Source organism: Meleagris gallopavo, chromosome 1 (genome assembly GCF_000146605.3).
Source record: "Meleagris gallopavo isolate NT-WF06-2002-E0010 breed Aviagen turkey brand Nicholas breeding stock chromosome 1, Turkey_5.1, whole genome shotgun sequence".
Taxonomy (NCBI): Eukaryota; Metazoa; Chordata; class Aves; order Galliformes; family Phasianidae; genus Meleagris; species Meleagris gallopavo.
This window is the reverse complement of record NC_015011.2, coordinates 8,057,404-8,070,911: the sequence shown is the minus strand read 5'-3', so window position 1 is coordinate 8,070,911 and position 13,508 is coordinate 8,057,404. Positions and strand designations below refer to the sequence as shown.

Here is a 13,508-nt window from a genome sequence, read left to right as displayed (position 1 = left end):
TTAAGCCCAAAGAGAACATATTCTGGAAATGTGGATATACGATCCTTTTTTCCTAACTATTTCCAGAGCGTTTTTATAGTGTTTACCAGTGCCAGTATGAAGCCCAAGCACATTTCCATGCCAACTCCAGCTCCCTTTGAAATGCTCCTAACTTCTTGAACAGGTTCCATTGGCTTTGCAAGTTTTTATTTTTGGTCCTAGCTCTAAGGTGGATTTTTTTGAAGTGTGAGAACAGTGTTTCTAGCCACACTTCAGAGCTGTGTGAGTGGGGAGAAATGTACTTTTTTCCATATGCTAGGTCATGATTTCATAACATAGAATGGACAAAGTTAGGGGGTTAATGGAAACTCAGAGCTGCAAACATTAACACAGCAGGTAGCTTCCTCCCTCTTACAGTCCTATTGAGAACACACAAATGTCCTCCTGACTGGAGGAAATAATTATTTGCATCAAACAGGTTGTTATTTTAGAATCCCATCAGAGCACAGAATAAGGTGGTAATGCAGTAATAATACAACTGAAGTCTAAGTAGGTGGATATAGTAATAAAACAAGATAAAAAGATTAGGATGGGATGTCTTAATAAAAATGTGTCAGGATTTACAATAAATTCTGATATTCAACTAATTCAAAGTTAAGCTGGAAAAAGCATTTCACAAGAGAGTGTGAAACATGAGCAGATACGTAACTGACACAGACCTGTGCAATTCTGGGTTTCAAGCTTCAGGACAAGTTAGGAATTGTATAAGAGCATCTGCACGTGTATTTGTATTGCATCTGGAATTGAGATGTTCTGTAAATTTAACTGCAAATCCAGCTCTTGAGAGATCACCCGATCACAGATGATCAGACCCGTGAGAATGTGTACATTGATTTAGAAATGAACATCTAACCTCTGCAGTTTGCGGTGCTAATCACATCACCAGTTATTTTGCCTGCTGTTTTGTTACTTACAGTGCTTAGCATCTATGAAGCACTAATGTACTTGCAATTTGTAAGAAAGCATTACATTTATTGGAGCTGCATAAAGCTGAGGCAATGATAAAACAGAGGTCACTTCTATGACTATTTCATGAAGTGCCAGAAACTAATGCATTGCCCCAGTCAAGCATACAGTGAGCAGGAGTGGGTGCTAGAAAATCACACCCCTTGCTTTATAACTACTTTTCTCTTGTGGGACAAGACAAGCGAAGGCTGAACTGGGAAACGCCTTCTTCCCAAACACACCCTCTGCCCAGCATCCAGTTGTTGTAGCCTTTGTAAAGCAGGATTTGTTGTTTTGGGAGTCCTCTTATGCCACCTTGACAAGCTCTATTGGCAGACACACTTTAAAAAGAACACAATTTAAATGTATTAACTCGGTATTTTTTGTGGTGTACCACACAGAGGAGAGGGTAATGCTACCAGAATGCCCCACGTCCATCAGCTCTAAGACTGCATCTAGTACCATTTATTTTAGATTTCATCTAATAGCTACCTTTCATTCTAAATACCTTGAATTAATTAGATGTATTGCTTAGGAAAAAAATGAGTCACTGTGTATGACTTGTATGTATGACTTGGCTGCATAAAATATTAGAAATCTATAGCACTGCAGTTTATAAGTCAGTTGGAAAACATTCTCTTAAATGCCATGGAACAGCTCACTTTTTCATACTGATTTCTTCTGAGTTGAGTGAATAAAAACAAGGAATTGGCAAAGATTAATCTATTGCCATTATCCTTTGAAATATATTTATAAGTTCTTATTTTCTAATCATATTCATTCCCCTTTCTGCTTCCTCGTGGCATACAAAGAATCAATGGGCAGTGATAATATCTAGAATAATGAAAAGCAATTCACATGTCATTGCAATATTTTTCCTTAGATCTGCTTTTCCTGCAGTTTGACTTGTTTTACAGGAGGTATTTGTTATCTTTTAATATTAATTACTGATTATGATTTTAGCATTCTGCTTGTTGCTGTCTGAAGCAGTGGCACTGTTATCCTCCATGTTCTAAGAATAGTTCTGCAGTGACATCTTAGGAAAGCAAACATCAGTTCCATGTGCAGTGATTATTAAGGTTCAAAACTATGGAAATCCTGGTTTCCAGCTCGTTACCTATACCACCTTCAGCACTCATGTAGATATGCATTTTAAAGATATTTAACTATCTGAAGATACCTATGAGGTAGTTTGGCAGTGCTTTGATGCTTAGTTACTGTAGGAGGTTACTTGCATCATAAGGTGCCTAATAATCTTTAAAAATCTAGTCCTTTACTAAGTCGATGTTTTTGAAAATCATACATCCATGCCATGGGCAAAAGAGGTAACTGCAATTTAAAGTGCTTGTTTCTGGGTGTCTGAGTGAAGTATAGACCTGACTCTTGGTTCAACCTGCTCTGCTACCTCCCAAAGGCACTTTTGGGACATTTGAATCCAGGTTTCTCTCTGTTGAAAATAGAAACTTTATACAGAGGGTCCCTGTACACCACAGTGAGACAAGAACAAATGAACTTCGACACTATTTAATTTTTAATTAGATCCCTTAATCATATCCTTCATAAAACTGGGGAAATTAACTTCTGCAGATCTATTCTCACCTGGTTAAAAAACAATTAGTTTTCATACACAAGCCAAATGCATCCTTATTAGCAATAATTTCTGCTAATTGCATCGTTCTTGCTAAATAACTTTTCTGCCATTTGGTGCATCAAGTTCAGGTCTACTTTAACTCTTTGGTGAGGTTGCCAAGATCTGAATCCAGCAAAGTGGAACTCTCAGTGGTCTTGCCTGATTAAGAATTTCAAGAACTGAGGCTTTTCAGCTTGGAGAAGACTCTGAGTATACCTGATAGCAGCCTTTCAGTATCTAAATGGTGGCTGTAAGGAAGAAGGAGACAGACACTTCAGCAGAATATGTTGTGATAGTATAAGGGGAAATGGTCTCAAACTAAAGTAGGGGAGATTTAGATTGGATAGAAGGACAAAGTTTTTTACAATAAGGGTGTTGAGGCACTGGCACAGGTTGCCAAGATTGGTGGTGGATGCCCCATTCCTGGAGACATTCAAAGTCTGGCTGGACGGGGCTCTGAGCACTTGATCTAGCTGTAGGTGTCCCTGTTCATTGCAGGGGAGTTGGAGCAAATGATCTTTAAGGGTCCCTTAAACTCTAATTCTGTTATTCTATAAGATTTGCCCCAGCTGAATTGCACTGTGATTAAATTTGCCCACTGGGTTCTCAAAAGCACTCTGGGAGTTTCTTTTCTCTTTCATCCACTTCTTTTCTGACAGCCAAGTGCAAAACAGGCCCAACAACAGCAGAAGATATATTTTTGCCTCCACTATTTGGAAAGATTCATTTGAAATGGCAAGCTCAGTTGCAGAGGACTGTACTATCCTCCCTCGTTGCATGCTGTGTAGAGCAGCGACTCCAGGACATTGAGTCAAGGGAGATGTAAATCTACCCTTGAGTTTGGCTTTCTCTACACCATGATTAAGGGCAGTAACTCATAATGAACACAGAGCGGTGTGATGGTCCTCTGAGATCCATCCCCCGCTGTGCAGAGCTTTTCCATTTACTCTCTTATGGTATGGAGTGTATATGACTCACCCGAGGGCTATTGGCACTTCCCACAGGCAACTGGGGGAGCAGCCTTCTGTGTAGGAGTGTCCTAATACAGCAGTGATGAAACGTGGAAACCTGCCTAGCCGCTTACTTATCCTTCTGTCTTTCTCAATAAATAAAACAAATTGGCTTCCCAGTAGCTTGGTGGGGAGGGGGGGTTCTGGCAGGTCGTTACTGATGGGTTTGCCATGTGATTTGTTTGAGTGTTTGAGTCAGACTGCTGGTGAGATGCCAGCTAAGGATTGCATGGGAGCCTGCAGGAAGCTGTGCTCCAGCACCACATGCTGTAGGACTTCACCGTTCCATGGACACGAGGTCCTGGGGACAGCTGGGCATGCAGGGTGCAGGCAGCACAGCTGGTGCACAGCAGTCCTAATGACACAGATATGTGAGATCAAGACTTGAAAGCAAACATGCTAGGCGAAACAGAATGACTATTATCCCCTTCTGCACCCATGGACACTCCTACCGCTTTTAGAGAGCATTTGCTGTTTCTCCCTGTGGGAGACAACTGCAGCTAGACAAATCTGTCAGTGCTGGCCTCCAGCATGGCACTGTAAAGGGCTTTAATTATTATCATATGCACACTCATGCTGACAGGATTCAATAAAGGTTTGTGATTTACCAGGCTGCCCGGCAACAACGCTTGATGGCCCCATTTGCAGAGCTGAGCATGCAAGCAACTCATCACGTTCACAGGGAAGCAAAGCATGTATCTGGATGTATGACGTGGACGTCACTTTTATTTGGTTACCTGTTTGCTTTTCAGCTTTGCTTATGGAAAAAGTATAGTTTTGAGGAGTAAATATGACTGTAGGGCGCAGCCCTCCTTTGTTCTTGGAGCCAAAGTGTACTTTTGGCTACATCGTTTTCTTCTGAGTACAAAAGCAACCTTCATCTTTGTGCCAATCCTTGGCCTTGTCATCAGCAGTAGGAGTCCACCTCACTCACATGCACTATACTTTTAGGACAGCCCAATAACTAAAGATCCTATGCAATCCACAGCCTGGAGTCCATTTTCTACTATTTTCCAGGTGACAGTTACGTTCATAGGACGATAGAATAATTAAAATGATAAAAGATCAATGAGATCATCTAGTCCTGCTATCAAACCATCCCCACCATACCCGTGTTCCTCAGTGCCACATCTGCCCTCTTCTTGAACACCTCCAGGGATGTGTTTTCCATGTGTTTGTGTAGAATCTCGATACAGGTGTGCAGGTGGTATAACATTCACCCCTCGTTCGTATACATTCAAACCAATGAAAGAGATAATAGTGGACAACAACATCCCCGTGTCCATGTCAAATGGATATTTCACAGATGGCAGAGCTTTCTGTTTAGAAGCATAGAATCTATTGTCAGGTTTCAGGTACAACTGAATGTATGTGTATATACTGCACTCATCCAAGAGCCAGGAGGATGAGAAAAGAGGATTATACCTATTATTCAGCACTTCATTTGCTGTAAACTAAATAAGAGCTTTTAATTCTATGAGACAAAGTATTGGGATAGTTGCTCAGCCTGCAGCCAAATCATCCTCCCAAGATTGTCTGTCTTTCTTTTAGGGATTTTACAAAACTAGCCTCCTTTCGTTCATCTGTCATTGCATGAAACTCCTTCAGAGCAAACCACCTCAGTCCAGGAGCTGCTCACCCCCTTTATTGGCATATAGCTCTCATGTCTCTTGGGCAAGGAGTGGCAACCAACTATAATTCCTGGCTGCACATGTAAATCCACACTCCTCCACACTGGAAAAACAGCACTGCTGCCAATAGCTAGAAGATGGTTCACTGTTTTTGGCTGAGATAAATCCTTGCAGCGACTACTTCTATCTTTTTCACCTTTAGTGATTAATTCATCATTAATATTTGTTTTGATGTGTTTCAAATTAAACAATCTGGAGGTTTTTACTCAAGCTTTGCAAGCATTTCTGAGTACTGCCAATTGCTGTTTTGAAACCCTTGTTCTGATGGCTTGGTATGCATCTCATGGCAACCAGTGATATTCTTGGAATTAGGGATAGCCCTAGCATGGGGATTTCTCTCTTGGCTTGCAAACAGATGCAGGTCCCACTGTAGGAGTCTGAGCAGTTTTTAAGGTTATTTAGTCTTAGTCTTCCTGGTAGAGCGGAGAGCTATTGTAATAAAGGACCCATGACTTGAATGTTGTTTTCTTTCAAACTGAGCATTCTTCACATGAAAACACTAAAGACAAGAGCTCACTTTGTTACCTAAAATAAGCAGACAAAAGTATAGTACCTAAGTCTGGTTGTGCCATCTAGGAATCTCTTGCTTTTAGTCTCAAAGTACCTACATTTATTTGGTATGTTTGGGATTGTGATACAGTCATAGAGTCATATAATCATAAAGACTGGAAAAGACCACTCATATCATTTAGTCCAACCATAAGTGCATCACCACTATGCCCACAAACCACGTCCCTCAGTGCCACATCTGCACATTTCTTGAACACCTCCAGGGACAGTGACTCCACCACCTCCCTGGGCAGCTTGTAACAATGCCTTACCACCCTTCCTGAGAAAAAATTTGTCCTAATATCCAACTTGAATCTCCCTGACACAACTTAAGCCCATTGTCTCTCATCCTATCACTGTTACCCAAGAGAAGAGGGCAACCCCCACCTCACCACAACCTCCTTTCATCGTCGTACAGAGCTATGAAGTCTCCCCTGAGCCTCCTCTTCTCCAGAATGAACAATCCCAGTTCCCTCAGCTGCTCCCCATAAGACTTGTGCTCCAGACCCTTCACAGCTTCCTTGCTCCAACTCTGAACACGCTCCAGGGCCTCATTGCCTTTCTTGTAGTGATGGGCCCAAAACACAGCATTTGAGGTGCAGCCTTACCAGTGCCAGGTACAGGGGGACAATCACCTCCCTGGTCCTGTTGGCTGCATAATGTCTGTTACAAGCCAGGATGCCACTGGCCTTCTTGGCCACCTGGACACACTGCTGGCTCATGTTCAGCCAGCTGTTGACTAATAATACACATGGAGCCTTTTTAGGATATTACTCTGTTGCCTAATGAAAACCCATGTGTCTGTGCCAGGGATGTTCAGCTTTTGTCTGAGCTTTGTTATGATCTGGAGATGAGGCAGAACAGGGCATAACCTCAGCCTGAGTCCCAGGGAGGCAGCGAGCCTGTGGGCTCACGCCTCGCATGCTTAATGCACACAGCAGCACAACAGCTGGAGCCAGCTATTGTTTCAGAAACTGTCGGGATTTTGCCCTCAACATGCCTTTTGCATCATGCTTGATGGCTAGAAAGTGTCTCCAAAATGAGAATACATGTGCTGTGGGCTTTGGGAGGTTCATACAACTCTCTCCCCAGAAGATAAGCTATTTTTTGAGCTGAGTTAAAAAGCCCCCTTTCTTCAAGCTCTACTGCAAAGTACTGTGCAGGAGGAAGATGCCATGAAAAGCATTAGCAGATGCCTTGGGCAGTAAAGAAGCCAGACCATTCTCTGCTCACAGGATCTGGAGAAAATAGAAAAAGAAGGATTACAGTTAGGGAGTGTGACACGAGGCAGGGCACAGATCAGAAGTGGTGAGGTACACGTGGGTGGGTTTTGTCACAGTCAGTTAGTGCTGCAGCTGCTGAATTACACAGCTCAGGTTTCCAGCTGTGAAGTGTCTCCAAGCTGACATTATCACAGTGAAAACACATGAGGTATGTTGTAGCACTTGAGATGAGAGAAGTGGAGTACTGGGCAAGAAAGGCCTGCTGCGTGCCCACCCTCCCTCTTCTGTTCATTGAGTGATGCCCTCATGCAAGCCCTGTTGAAGGCACCTCTATAGGCACCAGAAATACTCAGCACTGTTTACACACTCAGCACTGAAGCTCATTTATTGGCATACAGAAAAATTCAGCCCCAACTGAGGTGTAAAACTGTGAAATAGTTAAACTACTTAAACTAGTCAATTTGAAAATCTAGTTTGAAAATTGTCACCATGCTCTAAGGCCAGTAGGAGGGGGCTTTTTGGTGGGCATTTGTTTCCTGAATTTTGGCTGCCCCTGCTTCCTCTGAATGTCTGGGCTGCTGGCTGCTTCCTACCAGCACTGAGGCTTTTTATCACAATCTTGTCTTCGGTCATGACTGAGGGCAGGTTTATGAACAGATTGATCCCACCATACTGGCCTTTGAGTTCCATCTTCCAACGCATCCAAGATCATTCTCTTTTTGCAGGGTTTCTAAAGCAGGCAGGATTGTATGATAACAGTTTCTGTCTTCAGTTAATCCCACAGAAGCATAGATATCTTAAAGATAATAGTGAAAAATATTAATTTCCTCCATGTGTTGTGAGCAGGCTGTGGTTTGGAGACCACAGATGTCCTCTAAGTTAAACTCTTTGGCCTTCTAGTCAAAAGTTTAGTTAATCTGGCCAGGCATTCAGCATATGGGGATGGAGCCATCTGGCTTTGAGCTCGAATTAGCTCTTCCTTGCCTAGTCATTAGATCCAGTAAGGCAAGGTGGGCAACGCTTGTGAGAACAAAAGGTTTTGTTGTGGAGGGAGATCAGAAGAGGTCAAAAATGCCATCTGTCTGTGAGATGCAATGAGCAGCATTCCTATGTTTCTGCCCATAACTACAAGCTCTCTTTCATTTTTAATGCAAGAGAATATTCAATACTGAATCCAATAAAACTTCTCCTGGTCTTTGTAATAAGAAAATTAAGAATATAGCTTAAGAAAAGAAAAAAAGAAAAAAAAAAAGAAGACACCACACAGTAATCTAGATGCTGTAAGGTAGAAAAGCAGATGTTGGGGCCACCTCTCATGGATGGTTGAAGTCATTGTATACTGCTGTCCATAGACTGTTTTCAGACCAAGCAATGGTGGTATAAAAGATTGAGTGGACTGAAATCATCGTGAAGAAAAGTTTGCATCCTGTTTGAGGGAGAAGGGCTGCTATAATTACACCTTTTATAAGATAGCAGAGAATCTATGGAAGAGAGAGACCTGGTAAATATCAGTTATATGAAAAAGCCTGGACTGGAGCTTACGTTTTTTCTTTTCACACCAGAAAGTCCATGTGGGTGGGAAACCTGGACGATGGGAGGAGTGTCATGCTGAACTCTGCTCATGCGAATATCAGTGCAGCTATATGGGGAATATCCATCTGCAAAATACCCACCTTGGAGGATGTTTGGGGGTTGTGGAATAAGAAAGGGAGGGAACAGAGCTAGAGACTTGACTTCTCCCATCATCCATGTCTGTTTAATTGTCGAAAGTCCAAATTCTGAGTGGCCTCGCATGCAGAGGATGAACCACAAGTCCTGCCTCTCTCTCCCAGAGCAGGAGCCTTGATTTCTTGGAGTACTAGACTTATTAAGATTGAAAAAGACCACTAAGATAGTCCAACTATCCACCTACCACCAATATTTTTCACTAAACCATTCCCCTCAGTGCCACATCTACCCTTGAGGTCTTGAACACTTCCAGGGGAGGTGACTCCACACCTCCCTGGTCAGCCTGTGCCAATGCCTCACAACTTTTCCTGAGAAGTTTTTCCTAACATCCAACCTGAACCTCCCTGATGCAACTTGAGGTCATTCCCTCACATCCTATTTAAACGACTCCCTTAGCCCAGTGGTGAACTTGACAAACCTGTAACTCCGTTCTGCTGGGAAAAGCCACTGCAGGGCACCTGTGGAAATAACTGAGCATTTATTTGCAAAGATGTTTCATTACACAAAGCCACAAATCCTTACGGACTTGGGCGTTTGTTATTTTTGGCTTTTGCAAAATTATTTGTGCTTTCTTGCGGCATTTTATCGCTGACGCGTGCTGTTTGTGGAGGTGCAGCATTAAATGTCATGGCTTGGAACTGTAACGCTCTGACTCAAAAAGAGTTGTTACGTAGGGAACCTGCCCTACTTAAAAGGCTCTCATGTTTGCCCAGGGTTTATGTACTGTATTCTTCTAGCTGATCTTCATTTTCAGTGTTACATATGATAGATGCTAGTATGAGTGATTCAGCCATAGTTTATAGTGTGCCTTTGCAGCTTGGAGTTTTAGCATGCTGTCCTGCCAGCTCAGCAGCTAACAGGTCCTCTGCTTTCATCCACGCTGCTCCTCAATTAATGATCCACGGGAATATGCAGCCAGTTTACTTTCATCTTCTTGGGCTTTGGGATGATGGGGAGCCAGCAGAGATGTGCAGGAAGCTCAGTCACGAAAGGATTCAGCTTTCCCTATTGTACGTCAGTGTCCATATTTTAATCCTTTGATTCTTCATAGCAGCCTTCAGTCCAAACCCATATATTTTATTAATTTATGTACTGGTGAATGTTGAAATGATCTTTACCCAGTGGGACTAGTTCTAACTCTGCAGGACTTCTGCCCTTCTGATGGCAGTGGGCAGAAAGTGTTGGCGGTGCTGCCAAGTCCTAAGGGTGATTTTTGGCACCAGTGGAGCTCCACACCATGAACTCATCACTACTCCATCGCCACAGAACACCCAGTTTGGCATGGTCATGGGAATGGTCTTACAGGGCCAAATGCCACTCCTGATCAAGTCTTGTTTTGTGGACAGGTTTCTGCTCCTTCACAGAACAACAATTCTGTGTTTCAGCAGCACTGGATGCTGTAGCAGACAGGGAACAATGATGAGCTTCCAACCAAAGCTCTTGCAAAACAGCTCTACAGCAGACAAAGGCAACCTATCCATGCTTGATGCTATTCAGCAGATCAAACACTCTCTGCAGGCCCTTGTTTGCACAGCTGCTGTGCTTGGAAAAGTCACACACAGTCCTCAGTTGCCTGGCTCAGTTTGCTCCCCAGTATCTTACCTGGAAACTAGATTATTGGTTTATATATGCTATACTTCATTAGATTGTATTTACACACAACAGCTATTGATTATTAAATTTTTATCTATACATTAGATTACCAATACATATTTATTATCAGATCTTTATATTCTATCTAATCTATAATTTATAGATCATTAGTTTACGTGTTACATTACTTGGGTACAGCAGTGTCTCTGTTCCTTTGTGTTGCTGACACTCTGTAGAAGCTTATGAGCAGACTGGAAAGGCCAGAGGGGAAATTCTATAATTTCACTTGGTTACATCTGCATTTTACTTGTGGCATGCATCTGTTTGCACAACTTTTAAACAAGTGATGCTGTGATTTGGATGAATCCATTCATTCTTTTCATAGTTTCTTACTAGGATTAATATTCTTTTTTTTTTTTTTAATACTTAAATTTCCCCAATTCTCACTTCCAGATGTATTTTCCTTTACTTTGACCCCTTACCACTCTTTCTGAGAAGAATTTTTTCCTAACATCCGACCTGAACCTCCCCTGGTGCAAATGAAGGCCATTCTCTGTCTTTCTATCACTGTTACCTGGGAGCAGAGGCCGATACCCACCTCTCTATGACCTCCTTTCAGGCAGTTGTAGAGAGCAATAAGGTCTCCCCTGAGCCTCCTCTTCTCCAGAAGGAACAATCCCAGAAACTGAATGGCTTCAGAGTGTTTCTGACAATGAACATAGCAACAGTGCTGTGAGGTGGCACCTGCCTTTTGAGTCACAAATGCAGAGAGGGGACACAGCGAGGCACAGAAGATGGAAGCAGCCCTGGGATTTGCCAGCAAGGAGAGACTGAATCTGGGAAAGCATCAAGTGTGATGAAAGGCAGGTTAAAAGGGAGATGTCCTTAGCTGGATGTTTCCTTGTTTTAAGAATTTATGTAAACTGATCTCAAATACTTCAACTAAGCCCAGGTTTTCATGTTTACTTTTGGGGCTTTTTTAAAACTGGGAAACAATTCACCAAAGCTCTTGTCAGTGCAGTGCCTCTGTCCCTCTAGGAGAGGGGTCTGGAATAATATGGCCCATTGGTTAGGATGCTACCCTGGTTTTGAGGAATCTGCTTCCTTTTCCCATGGGTCTACAGAAAAACAGCTCAGTCCCCTCAATCTCAAAGTGTTATTGAAGTGAACAGCATTCAGTCAGGAAGCTTTCATTATTTTTCTGTAGATCTCTTGATGATTGCCCTTCCATGCTTTAAAGTAAGAAAAGGTTCTGCAGGTTGAGTACATCTTAGCACAGCTGCTGGCTGCAGTGACCTCTGCTGGGAAGCACACAGCTTTTCGGGTTCACCAGCAGAACCTGCACCTTGATTGAACCCATAGGCTTCCACCCAAGCTATCTCTAATGAGCATTATGATTTTTTCTTTTAATTTTGGATTTGATTTTCCTTTAAATAGCCCATCAGTTGAGATCCACTCTGAGCATGGAAACCTAGAGTCATAGAGTATCCCAAGTTATGGAAAGATACCCATAAGTATAATTGAGTCCAACTCCTGGCTCCCCACAGGAACATCCAAAAAATTAGATCATGTATATAGGTACCTCTTTTTCTCCTTCTGATAGAAATGATGATCCCAAAAGCCAAACTGGAAGTAGATGCAAGCCAAAATGGTTAGCAGCATTGGCAGAGATATTAAGCACTCTGCAATGCCAAGTTGAATGCCCTGCTGATCCTGAGGAGGCTGAGCCAGAGCAGAAGTAAATCATAGAATCAGAGAATGTCTTCTCCTATCACAGCCAACTGCTCCAATGCACCAGCACCTGGGTAGCAGTGGTTTGCAGGTGTCACTTCCCAGGACACCTTCTTCCAAATACCTTCATCCCTATGAATTGATTCAGCATCTTCTGCCTTCTTTCCCTGTTGGATTTCACATCCCCTTTCTCGCTCCTTCATCCACTTTCTTTTTATTTCCTCTGTCTTTCACTGAGAAATTCCTAGTGTTCATGTTCAAAGATCAGCATATGAATAAAATTAAAATGACATTCTCAAAATCTAAAAAATAAAAATGCAAAGTATTAATTTGCACGCAGTGAAAAATGCAACGTAGACTACGTTGCAAGCTTTAAACCTGTATCATTATTTGTGTTATTGCTACTTCCTTGATTATGATGGTACCAGTTGCACGAATGTGCATGTGCATAAAGTAGAATGGACGTACACGATGAATAATTTCCATTAAAAGTGACTATTTGCTTGAAATGCTATTGAAATTCTAGAGTACCTTTGAGTGAAGAGCCCACTCACGTATCCGTTGCTCTGACCCCCCATAGGGCATTGCATCTGGGCTCACTTATTGTTGATGTAAAATTTCCTCTGCATGAAGGTCCTTATATGAATGCACCTTTTGATGGCTGATTATGGGTGTAAATTCAGGTCAGTCATAATTTATCTAGTGAACTCAGAGGAAATTGGATTAGTTTCTTTTCCTAGGGGAATGACCCTGCCATGTGCATGGGACCTTCTGCTCTCGTCATCGTCACATAGCCATTGGGACACTTGGGAATGCTGAGGATGAGGTCTTGACAAATAATTAAGCATCCTAATTAATCTGCTCGAACCTTGAGATTTGTAGAGAGCTCTGCATGTGCTGATAATACATTTTTACTTTCTGAATGTGTCTGTATGTTGTTCAATGAGCAGTCTGTGCACGGCATTTCCCAGCTTCCTCTTGCTCTTAAAACAATTGTCTGTAATTGGTGTAATTAATATTCTGCCCCTGGGGTTGTACTGTTGTCTCTTTAGAGTTTGCACAAGTTAAATGTATCTTTTGGAAATTGTTTTTTAAGTAGCAAACCCAGAGAGGCATTGCTCTAAGTAGTTAATTAGATGTGTGTTTATAGAGATGATTTTTCTCTTTAAAGACAGCATTTTGACAAACCAGAGGTCCTGGAGGCTTGGTGGGAATGATCCATGCCCTCCAGCCACCTGCTGTGCTGTATGAAATCTGGTTTCCTTTCGAAGTGAGGTTTATGTCATTGCACAATCTGCCTGTTCCCATCCCTGGGGAGGAGAAGTGTGAGAGCAGGCTCACCCCTTAGAAGACATAGAAAATCCACATG

At 42.4% G+C, this 13,508-nt stretch overlaps 1 protein-coding gene across 1 annotated transcript in view; it reads left to right on the top strand.

Moving 5' to 3' along the window:
- CAMK1D (calcium/calmodulin dependent protein kinase ID) overlaps positions 1 to 13,508 on the top strand; it is a 116,537-nt gene that overhangs the window by 25,609 nt on the left and 77,420 nt on the right. The gene's annotated exons all lie outside the window — the stretch shown is intronic.